This window comes from Cryptomeria japonica, chromosome 4 (assembly GCF_030272615.1).
Source record: "Cryptomeria japonica chromosome 4, Sugi_1.0, whole genome shotgun sequence".
Taxonomy (NCBI): Eukaryota; Viridiplantae; Streptophyta; class Pinopsida; order Cupressales; family Cupressaceae; genus Cryptomeria; species Cryptomeria japonica.
The window spans coordinates 281,660,148-281,676,026 of NC_081408.1; positions in this window are offsets into that span (position 1 = coordinate 281,660,148).

Below are 15,879 nucleotides of genomic sequence, written 5' to 3' on the forward strand. Positions count from 1 at the left end.
ATAGATGCTTATCTTGCACTTCCAAGGCATGCTATAGAAATCAGGTACAGAACCTATGAAGAGGTTAAAGAAAAAGTTAAGATGAGCATTGTAGTACCTAAGGCTACAAGAAAAGCAACAAAAATGATTAAGGCGTTAACAGAGAAATTTGGAGAAGGATCTTCCTCCACACCTGTCAAGAACATTCAAGTCATCATCGAGGAGGAATCTGAAGCCCAAGAAGTAGCTATTACATTGAGCACGGAGTTGCCTAAAGGGAAAATTTTGAAAAGGAAGAAATAGGATACATCAAAGGTATCACCGACTTCTTCAGTAAAGCGCCCAAACACAAGATCATCTGCAGTATCACCAAGTAAGAAACCAAAGAATGTTGCCGCACCAAAAGTAACAAAAACTTATAAGAAATCTACTCGGAGACTCGTTTTGACTAAAGAGTCCAGTGACACCGAATCTTAAGACGCAAGTAAATTTCAGATTGTTAAGAGTCAAAAGAAAGATGTACATAGCGTTGATAATTTCTATGCTAATCTGAAACAATATGTTGGATTTGGAGCATTTAGATATGTTAAGTATGAATCCAGAAATGATGAAGAAAAGAGACAAATAGAAGAAGCTATCATCTGCACACTTCTGAAATTCCAATTGGTCCCATTGGAAGTAACTAATACTCTTCCAAAAGAATTGTATTTGCATATTGATAACAGGTGAAAATATGCTATGAACTTGGAAAAACAGATGAGAGAAAGAAGTCCGGTACATCTCTTCTTAGACATGTCGGTAGATGAGATCAATGAACATCTAAAAAACCACCAGACAAACTTCCTAGTCAAGCAAAGAGCCTGAATGGCCTTTATCTTGAAGTAGAGAATAAAACCAAGGAAAAGTGGCAGGAAATCTTTCGAATCAAGAATGTTGGTAAACAAGTTGAAGTTGAAATAGTTGATGTCACCGAACAAGATCCTGATATCACCGAGTAAGACCCCACTGATACTATACAAATTGATGAGGATATCATAGACACCGAGGTACAAGAACAGGAAATGATTGAAGGGAATGCTTATGCCAAACTTGTATCCAGTGAGTCAGTTTTGGAACAAGTTCGGCCCTATCCTCCGGTCACTCAGCATGTTTCAACCGAGGCACCTCAAGATACTAAACAAGGAAAAGAGGGTCACAATTCTATAGAAGGAGAAGCTAATTCTCAAGCCACCGGGGAACAGACTTCTCAAGCCCCTTCTAGCACTGAAAATGTTACAACTGAGACCCAGAGAAAGGATTCATCGAAGGCAACATCTAAGGTTAAAGAAATTGACAAAAGTGTTGCCTCTACCGGGCAACCTACCGAGGGTCAACAAGCCTCCCAAGCCATTGTATTAGTTCAACCGGTGAAAACCTCCTCATCTAAAGAAAAGAAAATGAAAAAGCATAGTTTCAAGTTAGATTTGTCAAAACCAATAGTGTTGCCAAATGTAGACATATCCAAATTAAAAGGACAAACACTTATTGAATTCAGTGAACTATGCAAAGCTAAAGCAGAACAAGAGAAGCAAATGGTTATTCAAAAGAAAAATAGAGTACTTCAGAAGGTGAAAGCACTATTAACAGATATGCTACCTGAAGCTACAGTAACAAAAGATGCAGCCATCCATGTTCAACTAGATGAACTCCTAACTAAAATAGAGACATCTAGAGTAGACGCATTTGAAGACTTGAGCAAGTTGAAGGACAAAGAGCTCACTGCAAAAATGATTGAAGAGGTACAGAAAGTTATTGCTATTGGCAAAGTAAAACTTGTCAAATTTATTGTTGAGTTGTCCCCTCAACTCAAGCACATTCTTTCTCTATTTCAGAAACTCTGTACATTTTCTTTATTCATTAAAGACATTAAGAATAAAACAGAAGTGATTGAGAAAGAGATCACTGATCTCTCCCATACATTGACCACTGAGCCAAATTCTATTCAGAATTTCTATACCAAGTTACAAAAGCTCATGGCTCAACAATTGGAACTTAGGAATGAAGAGTAAAAAATAAGGATGGACATTATGACTCTTCAAACCTTATTCATTCCACACTTGTCCTCCGTCCAAAAATAGATCAACAAGGCTACCTCTTTATCCACTCAGCCAGAGGGAAGCATTTTAGATGGACTTATTTCATTGTTAGCCGACATTACAACTCAGAATTCACTCATGGATAGTGTCAAGGATGCCCTCTCTGTTGCTCTCACCAATGCAAGGACAAAGTTTAAATCCATTTTTGACCAGTTGCCTCCACCGAATGGTAACTAAGTTTTGATGTTTGTCAAAAAGGGGGAGTATTGTATCAAAGTATCAAAGGGGGAGTGTAGTATACAAGGGGAGTATACCGAGCAGAACAAAGTATCCAAATGCACAGTTGAATTTGACAGGGGAGCAATAAAACACCGAGCATTGATCAAAGAGCAAAGAACAAGTGCAGTAAATAGAGAACATTGATCACCAAGCATGCAAAATCAGAATTATGTACAGTATATTTATAAGGGGAGTATATCTGAATATACTATTTTATTGACTATTGTATATACTGTCAGTTTAAATCAAATTTTGTAAGTATATATATTTTTGAGTTATGACTTTGAAAGAAGTTTTGTCAAACATCTCAAATAATGTCAAAAGGGGAGATTGTTACTACTTATGAAGTTGCCATTAGTTTTATGTCCAAAGTCATTCTATATACTCTAGTCGGTTATTACTACTGAAACATTCAGTCGGTAAGCATAGATTAGTCGATTATAGAAGAAAGTAGTCACAGAGCTTAGTATACACTGAGTTGTCTACCGAGTAACACTCTATGTCTACCAAACAGCAAAAATGATTTACCGAGTGAAATGTGTTACCAGATTCATTGAACCTAAACACATATGGTAAACATGTTACAAGATCGAGGAACAGGGAATCATTATCGCTTAAGAAATTGTACCTTGAAGATTTTTTATGATCTTGAGGTCATCTATCCAATGAAATATTTTGTATGGTTATTCATTCGATGAATCATGTTTGTAAGATTGAAGCATGAACAAATCACCGTCCTAAGAGATCTATTTATACAACATGGATTAAGGATGAGAAAAAGTGTAGGAAGCAAGACATGTGAAATAGATAAGGAAGCACTGAGTATTGTGACTGTTAGAGACACAGAGGTCACCAAGAAGGATTTCAGAGAACAATCAAGGAACAAAGTAAACAGAAGGATTTACCAAGTTAATCTATGGATTACCGAGGTATGCTATAAGCAAGGTAATCTCATTTTGAGCACATAGAATCTGATATAACATTCCAAATGTGAAGTTGCAAATATTTTGTAAGATTTTATTGTAATATTTTGAGTTGTAAGAGAAACCTTTAACAGGATAAAAGACTCTAACAAGGTCTATAAATTGTAAAGCCTTTAACCAGGTGCAGCATTTAGTTTAAGTGTTGTAAAATCCTTTAGCAAGGTAGATCTAAAGATCTTGATACTCCTAATAGGGTAAGCTATCAGAAATAGCTAAACATGTAGCTCTAACCGAGCAACCTTTATTATTGCAGTAGCGAAGTTGTGGGTGCCATCCCCACCACAGTTTTTCTCTCTAACCAAGAGTTTCTGTGTAACCAAAATATATGTGTTATAGAGTGAATCATGTATGATTGTTATTTATTTGTTTTATCATTATATTATGTTAAAGCAGTTTTTGGTTTATGCATAGCAGTAAAGTTATTCTTGAAGAAAAGATTTGAAGTACTGATTCACCCCTCCCCTCTCAATACATTAGCTTTCCATATTGGGCCTAACAATCCGAACTTCAGCAAGGAAATATAATGTTGGCTTGATCATGGCCTCTCACTATATATTTGTATGGCACACAAGTCATCATTATATCAAACAACTCAACAATGTATTATTTTATTAAACCCTCATGACAACATTTACTATGAAAAGACACAAAAAATTCCATATCTTTCCCAAATGATCAAATAACCCGAATTTATTAATGCTTGTTAGAAACCCTAGTTTTATCACAGATCTACTCTCACCAAAACTGTCATAACTCATTCAAGACTTAATGAAATTGGATCAGATCAAAAGGAAATGAAACTAGACTCATTTCTCCAAATGTTTACATTGTATTTACACCATTACTATATCTTACCAATTCATACCATATGTTTCTTTCGGAATGTTATAGAAAAATCAGTCATTCAAGATAGCCTATTCGAAAAATGACATATCTTACACAAAACTCAATCAAATTTAATGAGAAAAAGATTTGGAAACTAGAAACAAATATATTTCCATACATATATTATAGTCCTCAATATGAGGCCATCAAAAGGACATACAATGGCATGTTTCATACTACAAATTCTGAAAAACTTCAGAAAGCAATGTAATGATGCTACAAAAATAAGTTCCTTCTTTATTCCATCCTTCTCTAACCCTCTCCAACCTCCAAATTCAAGTTTGTAAAAAAAAATTATGTAATTTGCATCATATTCAACTACCCAACTAATATACAACTACCCATAAACAACTTTTAACAAACTTTTAAAAAATTGTCATCAACTTGCAAAAAGTTGTCATGCCAATTTTGACAACTTTGGAGCAACTTTCACAATTTTTATCCAAATCACTAAAAACTTGACATAATGATCCAAAATGATCAAGAATGGTCACAAATGACCTTACAAACATTAAACAACACAAAACAAAGCAAAAATATAAACTTTCCCTCTTGTAGCCATATTAGGTCCTGAGGGTGCACCTGCACCAAGTTGTGATTGGTTGTCATGCTTGAGAAGGTGCATGGATGATATCTTCATACTTCTAACATGTTGGAAGTTTTATAATAGATTAAGCATAATATTTTTGAAATCCAAGAACACTAAGAGGGGGGATCAGTGTTCTACCGATAATGTTAGTTTTGAACTTATTCCTTATTAATCGGTTAATAGTGAATAAGATTAGAATGCATACACAAAATAACACAATGAAAGGCAAAACCATAACACCAAGATTTATACATGGAAAACCCTGCAAAGGGAAAAACCATGGTGGGCCTAATACCCATAATATCAATATACTTGATCAAGGTATACAAATATTACATAAGAGGGTTTGCATATGCAGAAAGGCCAACCACCTAGAGCTCACTGCTCAAACACAAAATATAGGAAGTCTCACTGACTTACAAAATATTACAAAGTGTTTACAACTGAAAATGAATTTATAAATAGCATCTGACCATGTTGGATAAGTTCTGGTGAATGCTCTAATATCCTCCTTTGTATATCGGTTCTTTGATACTTTGTTATGTTACCGGTTAGGTTGTGCACATGAAACTGCACATAGTCGCTTCCAATTGCATACCAAAATGCATACCAAAACTCACTGAAATATTCACAACCAAAAGTTTGCATTACATCACACATTTGATCTATCGCTGAGGTGATCTTAAATATCCTTCTAACTTAACAATGTCAACTTCAACAAGAAATATAAACAAGTCGACTGATGAAACATAATGAAAATCAAACATAAATCCAATGACCATGTCGGCCATCACACATTACCACAAAATCCATGAAGACATAATTCGGACCAAAAGATTTCCTAACTGGGTCCTATCCATTACCAGGCTCCATATATACATTACCAGGATCTGGACAAGTTACCGAGATGAAGTGAGTGTCGGTATCAATGTCGGTGTCAATGTAAAGTAATCTGAATACCAATATTGGTTAGTGTAATGAATGTCAATCAACCAAACAATGAAACCATTTACCCTGAGATGATGAGTTTCCATCAATGACAACCCATAATGCCATTAACCTTACTAGATGAGTGTCAATTGCCAACAATCTCCCCCTTTGGCATTGATGGCAACACTCATGTGAAAATTGATACCATATGTGCTACTGAATCTGAATATGTTGATCTGTACATGTGTCTACTATATACATACAATGCTCCCCCTGAGAAATATATACATTTTTCACTTATTCCTCCCCCTTTGGCATCAATGACAAAGCGGGGTACCCACAAAGAATTCTGCACAGTTATAGACATGAGTCGGTTCTATACAAACTTCAAAATATCTACATACATATTCTTCAAAAATAAAAAGTAGGTATCCCAGCCATTCTTAAGAGATTCAAGAATCAAGATGAATCCATTCAAGATGATGGCATAATATTCTATTTCTTCTGAAGTAGTGGGATCCTCCTTCTATAGGTTAGAAATGCACTCTGTTTTATGAAATAACAAATTATTAAGTCGGGGACCAATCAGATTCTTGAGCTCATTTTCTTTCTTTATTATTTTGTCCCTATCCTTCTCCAATTCCAAAATTTGATCCATAACTGTCAAAATTGGACAATCCAAAGAGTTTGTCAAATTAATTGTCGAGTTGTAGGAGTTAGAAATTTGAATTAAGTTTTTCCAACAGTCAAATAGTTGCTTGTCTATGGAGCCGATTAACTTATCAAAATCTAGACAAGTCATAAACATTACCTCCTTCAACCAAAGATACATCAATGGACTGCAAGAAGGTCTGGAGTTTCTTCTTGTCCATCTCAATCATTTATAAAAATGTTATCTTCCAGGCCACCACAAAACTTTCTTTAGCCTTTGTAAGTAAAATCTTCAGTAAAGAATCATAATGTTTGGGGATAAAATTAATGATTTCTTTTAGTTTACCTGAAGAGCTTGCACCATCCTAAGCTTGAAATTCTGGGACTAACTGGTTCAAAACCACAAAACTGCATTCAATCAATTTTTTGTCCTTTGACTCTGCCAGAGCCAAATCCTGAGTAGCCTGTTCTTGAAGAGCTATTGCAGCCAAAATTTTCTTTGTCGCTGACATCTTATGGTAGGGTTTGTCAAAACTAATGGAAAGTTGTGGTAAGTTCCCTTTAGCTATGGAAGAAGTGTCAATTTCCAAGCTGGAAGAGAGATCCACTATAGTCTCCTTACCCTTATCAGCGGGAGAGATAACCTTTGTATTTTTTAGCTCGTGTGCACTGGTAGCTTCGCCACTTGGTGTCTCACCCAAAACTTGAGAGTATCCTTTGCACCTATATCCTTATTTACATATGCCTCTATATCCTTTGTTATTTGTACATTATCTACCAGGATGTCCTTTGTTTCAAAATGGAACTTAGTAATCAGTACAGTGGTATCTGGTTGAGTGCTTGCTGGTTTCTCAGTATTTACAGTTGGTTTATTAGTCGATTTCATATCCTTAGGTAACTGAATGTTTTGTGATTGTACAAAACTAGAACTTAACTCATAGCCAAGACCCAAAAGAACTTTCACCCATGTATCAATTGTCTCCTTTCTAATTTCTTCAAGTCTGTTTAACGTGAGACTATTAACTCTAAACTTGGGATTGAATTCTAATGATCTGGTTTTATTGATTAAATCATCCATTTCCAAAGGAGTTATTGAAGGACAAAGATTGACCAATTTGGTCTACTTAATCCATCTATCCAAAGACTGAGCATGTATCTTTCTGACCTCTAATCTATCAAATTTCTCTAATTCTAACAATGCCCTACTAAATGAATCAAGATATAAAAGAATAGCCTCTTCTATTTGCTTCTTTTCCTCCTCACCAAAATTGTCAAATAATGAAGAAATGTTATCTAAATTACCATCATTTACAATATGTTCAATCAAATCTTGTGCATTCATATTTTTCTTACTTGTTCTCCATTTAGATTCAGGTTTAGCTTGCTCATCTAATTTGGGTTTTTTCTTATGTACAATGGTGATCTTTGGCCTCCGAGGAGTCTCCTTCATAGGTTTAGACTTAGGTTCTTCTTTCTTCTCCCTTACCACTCTAGAAAAAACACCTTTCTCCTTAGGAACCTCCTTGATCTTAGTATTTGATTTTGTTTAAGAAGAAACAATCATATATTGTCAGGTCGCCTTAGGTTTCTTCTTGGGTATCTCTATCGGTGTATAACTAGCAGGCTCAGCTTCCGGTTGTTTGGATGTCTTTGATGTAACCGGGACCAAATTGGGTGTGGCCTGAGCTACTTTCCAGGTTTCCCTTTCCTCTTTCCTCTTTTGTTTCAACTCTTTCTTCCTTTGTTCTTCCAAAATTTTAATATGCTTCTCAACCTTAGATCTGTCAACACATTCACTTATCAATGTCTATGCTGCTAGTCGGGTCATCTTCTTTTGGATTGTCGGTGCTACCTGTTCCTAATGAACTTTAAGTCCTTTCTCCTTAGCAGTTCCAAATTTCTCCTCCTTTTCATCTACCGATGCCTGCAAAAGGTGTTGTGCATAGGCAGCCAGAGTATCTTCCTCAACCTCATAACCCATAAGCATTATCCATATAGTCATGAGTCGTACAACCATCATACAATCGTATTTATCTACCATAAAGAAAATTGTGTCCTTATATTTCTCAACTATAGATTTAGGAATCTGGGACCTATTCATCATTTCCTCCTGAAATGTTTTGAAAAATGCCCATAGATTGGCTTTCTTATCCTTATCACCTTGTCTATCCAAAATTTGAGCAATCTGGGTTGCTACCGAGTGGTCAAAAGCCCATTGAGTCTTTCCAAAGCCGGGAACAATGCCCAAAAATTAAAATACTAAACAAATGATTAAGGAGCCATACCAGAAAATATTATTTTTGTCTTGCTTGATCTTTTGCAAGTTAGTCATGATTTCCTTTAGCATTAAATTGTATAGATCATAATGGACATCCTCCTTTTCCATTTGACAAGAAACCAAAATATTGTTGTCAGTTATAGACTTTAAGCAGTTTGACCTATATACCTTATAACCAATAACCATTGCTACAAATTTAACATCTATGTCCCATACATCATCTACGTTCATAGACCTTCCATCAAAAGTTGCACCAGTAAGTTTATTCATTTCAATGTGAGATAACTTACATCTAGTACTAGGAACACCTCCAATTTTGTGAAGACATGTGACATTCCTGATAACTTCCTTTGTAATCTTGTATGGCCGATCCAACCATATGAATTCTCCATGAATGCGGCTCAAAACAAAGCGTACCCATTTCACCTCATGAAAAGTCAAGAAATCCATAAATTCCGTGAAACCCTTCCTTTGGAAATATGCAAACTCCAGTTTCAGCTAGTTGTCAGAAATTAGGTTTTTGATGAAAACACAGGACAACTCATATTTGCCAAGTTCTTCAAAGTTGCAGTGGATGTATGCCCTAATATCCTCCGTATGAATAACTCCATGATAAACTTGTGAAAATGCACCTAATGGCGCGTCCAAATGGGATTTGTATGGATGCTTCTTGAAAATGGGATGAGGGCGGTTATTGATCTCAACCACCAAGGGAGTATCAATGCTAGATGAAGATGAATCCATTGCAACCAAACACGAAAGCTAGAGTTTCTACAAACACAAAAATACCTCAAAAATGTTGTCAGGAGATCGAATTGCTTGAAAGAAAGTGCTCGCTCAATTCGCTCTAGAACTCCAAAATGCTCTACAAATTTTCTCGCTTGAATACTTGATCGTTGTGTGAAGAAAATAACTTAACTTCCCCTTTTCTCATCGCTAACCCTAATTTTCCATTGTAATAAATGTTGTCGGTAAGGCTTGACCGGTTCACATGATATGCAAGTAGATTTTGGTAAACCACTTAAATCTATTTAGTATCCATCCGCAATCAGAATCTTCTAACTACAGACCTAATCCGGGGTATCTACATGATCTTCAATGATTTACCTACCCCTAAGGTCGAGTGCCTTAGTTATCAATTATATATGATGTTGGTGTAGGACCTGGTGACTCTGTCGATTGTTCTATCAGTGGTGTATCAGATATTCTTACCCATCCCATCTCATGTTGTTTCCTAATGTCTTCCAATTTTTCTTTTCCCTTCTCATCTGCATTTCCGATAGTTATCAATGGGTTCTTACTTCTGCAATATTTAGCAATGTGCCCAATCTTGTTGCATGCATAACAAACAATTTTTTTTTTGTGTGTTGCCTTGTTAACTCCTCAATTTACTTGATTTCCTTTTGATCTGCATTGGTTAGCCATATGTCCAAATCAACTACATGCATGACATCTTACATTTCCAAGACCGATGAATGATGCATTGTTCTGATAATTCATATTTGTGCACTGACTAGCCATATGAACATATTTATTGCAAATAAAGCATGTACCATTGAATTTGTGAGCATTAGGTTCTCTTACCAGTGATTTTTGGTTCCATTTGACATGATTCTTCTTCTATCCAAATGATTGATCTTGTTCTGAAGTACCAGAGCTTTCTCCTTCATAACCAAGACCTCTTTGTCATTAGCATCTCTTTTATTCTTGAGCAGTTCATCAAGTTTAGCAGAGCTATTCTTGAAATTGTCCCTGTACTCATTTGCAATAACCAAATCATCCCTCATGATTATAATCTGTCTTTCGAGTTCTTGTTCATTGTTTTGGGACTGGGTCAACTCAAGTTTTAGCTTATCATTCTCATGAGTCAATCTGTTGCATTCCTTAGATCTATCCTTCAACGCTTGAGCTAGGTTTTCTTTATTTTTCTTTTTGTCCTCAATCTCCTTGCACATCCTCATAGTTAGGGCTTGCATCTCATTCTTCAAGACAGTGTTCTCATGAGTAAGCTTTTGACAATGATCCTTCATAGCATCTTCCTCATCACTGTTCTGATTTTGCAATTGATCACAAAGGTCCCTTCTCTTAGCCTTGACAACTGAAATCTTTCCTTGAAATAAAATGATGTGTTCACGGGCTTGCTTTAATTCATTTTTTAGTTTAGTGTTCTGCATATGTTCATTATCAAGATCCTCAAGAGCAAGGTTAAGTTGTTGTTGCAGACCGGTTTCCATTGATTCCAAATTCTAGATCTTCCTCAAGTGGTTAAACTTGTTCTGAGGAACCAAGCTTTGATACCAATTGTTGGAATCCAAGAACACTCAGAGGGTGGGTGGGAGGGAGGGGAATCAGTGTTCTACCGATAATGTTATTTTTGAACATATTTCTTATTAACCGGTTAACAGTAAATAAGATTAGAATGCATACACAAACTAACACAATGAAAGGAAACACCATTACACAAAGATTTATACATGGAAAACCTTGCAAAGGGAAAAACTACGGTGGGGCTAATACCCACAATATATTACATAAGAGGGTTTGCACATGCAGAAAGGCAAACCGCCTAGAGCTCACTACTCAAACACAAAATATAGGAAGTCTCACTAACTTACAGAATATTACAATGTGTTTACAACTGAAAATAAACTTATAAATAGCATTTGAAAATGTTGGATAAGTTCCGGAGAATGCTCTGATATCCTCCTCTGTATATCGGTTCTCTAATACTCCGATCTGCTACCGGTTAGGTTGTGCACATGAAACTGCACAGAGTTGCTTCCAATCGTGTACCAAAATGCATACCAAAACTCCCAGAAATATTCGCAACCAAAAGTTTGCATTGCATCACACATCTGATCTATCACTGAGGTGATCTTTTTAAATATCCTTCTAACTTAACCATGTTGGCTTAAACAAGAAATATAAACAAGTCAGCTGTCGGAACATAATGAAAATCAAACATAAATCCAATGACCATGTCGGCCATCACACGTTACCAAAAAATCCATGAAGACATAATCGGGACCAAAAGATTTCTTAACTAGGTCCTATCCATTACTAGGTTCCATATACACGTTACCGAGATCTGAACAAGTTATCGGGATGAAGACTTAGTCGGGATGAAGTGAGTGTCTAAGTCAATGTAGAGCAATGTGAATACCAATACCGGTTAGTGTAATGAATGTCAGTTAACCAAACATTGAAACCATTTACCCTAAGATGATGAGTTATCATCAATGACAACCCATAATTCCATTAACCTTATCGGATTAGTGCCAATTGCCAACAAATATGTAACTATGATAGACCGACATAGTACCCTATTATAAGTAGCTTCTTTGCTAGGACCACACCACTAATATATGTTCTATAGATTCCATTGTAAACCTCATTTACCCCAAAGTTAGTTTCTTCTAAATTTAATAATATTTATAAGGTATCATCATAGAGCCCCTACCATAGAGGGTGTCATCAAAGAGGGTGAAGGAGGACATACCTTCAAATGAAGGATTTATTTTGGTTATATGGATTGGTGTTATAATGAAGGTAAATGTAAATGTTGTGATATCAAGGTGAATTGGGATCAATTATATCACATATCATTTTAGATTTTATGAATCATATATTGGGATTAATAATTGTTCAACTAAAAATTAGCACTATCAGGCATCTTATTATATCTCAAGTAAGGAAATAATGGCAATGATGGCATTCGTATATATAATATTAGCATGATGAAAATGATCAAACTGAATATGCATAAAATAATCATTTAAATTATCTATCATGTTGGAATCAATGAACACTGAGAGGGAGGAGGTGAATCAGTATTCTAGAATTTACAAATTTATTAAACTGATTCTTTAACCACCAAATGCAAAGAACAAAAACTGTAATGCAAAAACACAAAGCAAATAACCACACAACCATAACACCCGAATGTTTATGTGGAAACCTAAAAAGGGAAAAACCATGGTGGGATTGAGTACCCACAATATTATTATACTATGGCTAGTAGTAAAACAATATTCCAAAAGTGAAATGCACTTTCATTCAGGCACATTGCCTAGAGCTCATTGCTCAATTACAAAACAGGGCTGAAATCCTGGAGGATTCACTGTCCTACAAATGAGATATAGAAGAAAATACAAGTTTTGAACTGGAGTATAGCATCTACAAATGCCAGGAATCAATTATGGTTAGGCTCAAGAATGATCTGTTGTCACTGCTCTAAAAAATTGTTATGTTCTTCTCTACTACCATGTACCAGGTCATGAAAACTTAAGATGCACACGTGAAACTATGGTCGATCGCTTCCAACACACTATTGCATACTCACACACACACAAAATTATCATTCAAATCTATCTTATGTATCCGCACCACCAAAATAGATCTTCATCAAGTCGGCTTCACAAAACTGCAAAATATGAAATGTATAGTCTCATGTCGGCTCAATCCTTCTAAAAATCCTTATTTCGGACCTAAAACATATGATCACAAGCTTCCCATAGGTCGACCCAATCACCTTGAACTCATCAACGTCCACCAGATTCACCTCAAGGAATCCAGACCACACGCTACACCATCAAACAAGAGAATAACTTTGTTCTTCCTGCAATACTGGATACTAGACCAATAAACTTGTTCTAGAATCAACACCGGAGACTAGAATTCTATGATAAGTTACCTCACACATCCAATCAACTATTCCAATCACCACAACTAAAAATGCATCACCAAAAATAAATAATTCTTATCGGATCTATACACTGAGTTCTACCAACCAAACTTATGCTTCATGAAAAACCAAACTTATGTAAGGTTTCTCGTAATCCCAATCTCCATATATCAAATAGGATTACTAGGTTGAGTTTCCATCAGTGACAACCCCTAAGTAATCTCCATGCATCTAACATCATCAATCTCCATCAAAGAATCACCGAAACAGTATCTTTTTCCAACAATCTCCCCCTTTGGCATTGATGGCAATACTATGAAAAATGACAAGTGTTCCAAGAATCCAAAACTGCAATCAATCCAAAAAATTTGTACACTCCACTAATTCCCCCTAATAATGTGCACCATTTTTCATTGCTCTCTCTCCCCCTTTGACATCAATGGAAAAGGTAGGGATCCGCCAAAACTTAAGTACAAAAGAATGTATGCAATAATTTACAGGAATTTAAAAATATTCGAACAAGTTACCTTCAAAGAATTCAAATACTTGTCCCATCCTCTTAGGAAACAATCCAAAACATTAATTAGGGCACTAAACATATATGCATGTACTTCTACACCCTTAAGATCTATCGGGACATATTTTCCCAAAGTAGTCACTGCATCTTGCTAAGCACCAAGTAAAGTATCCATTTGGGGAGTGATTAAACTTCTCGATTCTCCTACTCTGCTTATCATCTATTCCTTTTCCTTATTCGGGCCCTTCATTTTATCAGTGAGATCCATTATCTAGGCTTCAAGAGTACTTAAAAAGACTGAATGTCGGACAAATGATTGTGCTATACCGGCTAATTGCCCTTAAATATCTCTTATTTTCTTGTCAGCGTTTGTAGAAAACTTAGGCAAAAAGAGATATGACTTGAAGATTTTACCACCTTCATCCAAAGCATCCTCAAACTTTTCACCGCAGATTTCAAAACTCCCCTATTAGCCTCAATTCTTTTCAAAAATGTTTGGAGCCTCATTTCATTAAACTTGCTCAAAACTTTTATATCTGTTGCTTTTTCTAATGATACAAAATTTGTTTCAACTTTATTTAACATACCCTTAATCTTATCGAAGGGTGTGTCACTGGAGTCTTTTTTAAGGTCAGGAAATTTTTTCTCCAAAACTGCAGTCACCAAAGATATAACCTCTTTCTTTTCATATGTGGACTTAAGTAAGTCCTCACTTGCCTTTATTTGTGCAAGGGTGGCTAATTTCAGTGCTTGAAGAGGGGACAGGGTACTCAAATATACCAGACCATGAGAGAAATCATCTTCAATCCACTTTCCTTTGTCATGAATAGTGGCTTTTGTCATGGTCACCAGAGCCTCATCGATCTTCTCTTCACCCTTCTCCTTCACAACTTCTTCTAAATTTACATCCTCTTTTCCTTTCTCACATTTGCCTTCACCCTTTCCTGCTTCACCTATCTCCTCATCTATCATCTCAACAATGATTTCTATTTCTAGAGGATCGTGCATAGCTTCAGCGAAGTTGTCAACTACTTGATTATCAATTGTGTCACTTGCAGCTTCCTGCCCAATCGAATCAATCTATATAGATGGTTGATCCTAAGAGACTTTTGTTTAAACATGAACTACCGGAGGAGAAGTATCTTTGCTTGATTGTCCTTCCGGTTGGGAGTCATCCTTCTCTTGATTAACCTGATAGTTGTTTTCTTTCGAATTTTTCCTTAAAATAGCCTCAGTATCTTTTATTACTTCATCTACTCTTCTGAACATTATTTTATTTACTTTGTCCTTGCTCTAGAAATTTTCCTTAGCAAGTCCCAAAATTCTTGGTGTTTCATCTCTTGTTATATCAAGACACAACTTTACTAAGGTAAATTCTTCTAACCTCTCATCTTCAAGACTAGTTGTGTGTCTCCGAGCATCCAAAATGTCATATAACTCTTTTTGGATCACGAATGATAGTTCAATCAATGCTTTACTAAAAGAATTCATATAATGTACGACTGCTTCTTCAATAGCTCTCTGAACTTTCTCAGTAGAATTGTTTATAATATACATAAAGGTTTGCCAAATTACCTTCATTAACTATTATGTCTATAATCTTCTGCAATTGAGGTACAATAGTGTAGGAACCTTCAATCTTACCCAACTTAAGAGCTTCATCTATCTCAGACTTCTTCTTTCCTACTCCTGTTTTACCAGATGGCTCACCTTGTATTTTATCTTTCTTTGCAAGTAGAGCATCACCGGATAGAGGATTTCCGACCACTCTAGCAAATGTAGTAGTTTTCTTCACTTCTCTGACCTCTTCATCCAATTCAGTTTCCACATCTGCTACTACATACTTCATTGCAGACTTTTCTTTCTTCCTCTTTTCTACTCCACCAGTTGATGTTGATTGTGGCTTAGGTGGAGGGATTGGCTTCTGCACATCGGAGGTAGGTCTAGACTTACTTTGCTTGGCCTTGGATTGCTTGAGAGGAGAAGATACTAGTTTAGTTTGTGGCTTCACCATATCTTCCTCCTTCGG